We start from the raw sequence: 722 nt of genomic DNA on the forward strand, positions 1-722 counted from the left end.
GAAATATGAAATCCTCTATGTCACAGTATAGAGATTCCTTGAGGTGTCAGAAGAAAAAGAAAAATGGAAGGCAGAAGTAGAAAATTTGAACTTATCAAAGAAGATGAAGTTCGAATTTTGCATTAAGGAATAGTGTTAGTCCATAAATAGAAGGATGTGAGAAGAAGGGAAGTAATTTTCGAAAATTAAGGAAAAGATTTTGAAAACATTTTTGAAAAACACTAATTGATTTTTGAAAATGAAAGTGGGAAAGAAGTAAAGTGATTTTTGAAAAAGATTTTGAAATTAGAATTCAAAAAGATTTGATTGAAAGTTATTTTGAAAAAGATGTGGTTAAGAAGATATGATTAGTTTAAAAAAAAGTGATTGAGAAGATATGATTTGAAAGACATTTTAAAAGGATTTGATTTTAAAAATTAATGACTTGGCTATCAAGAAAAGATATGATTCAGACATTAAACCTCTCTCAACAGAAAAGGCAACATACTTGAAATGTTGAATCAAATCATTAATTGATAACAAGTATTTTTTTTAAAAAAAAAATAGAAAGAAATTAATTTTGAAAACATATGATTGAAAAGATATGATTTGAAAAAGATTTGATTTTGAAAAACTTTGAAAACTTGAAAAAAAATTGCATTGAAAAACAGAATCTTCCCTCTTGTGCCATCCTGGCGTTAAACGCCCAGAATGGTGCACATTCTGGCGTTTAACGCCCAAAA

Source organism: Arachis duranensis, chromosome 4, assembly GCF_000817695.3.
Source record: "Arachis duranensis cultivar V14167 chromosome 4, aradu.V14167.gnm2.J7QH, whole genome shotgun sequence".
Taxonomy (NCBI): domain Eukaryota; kingdom Viridiplantae; phylum Streptophyta; class Magnoliopsida; order Fabales; family Fabaceae; genus Arachis; species Arachis duranensis.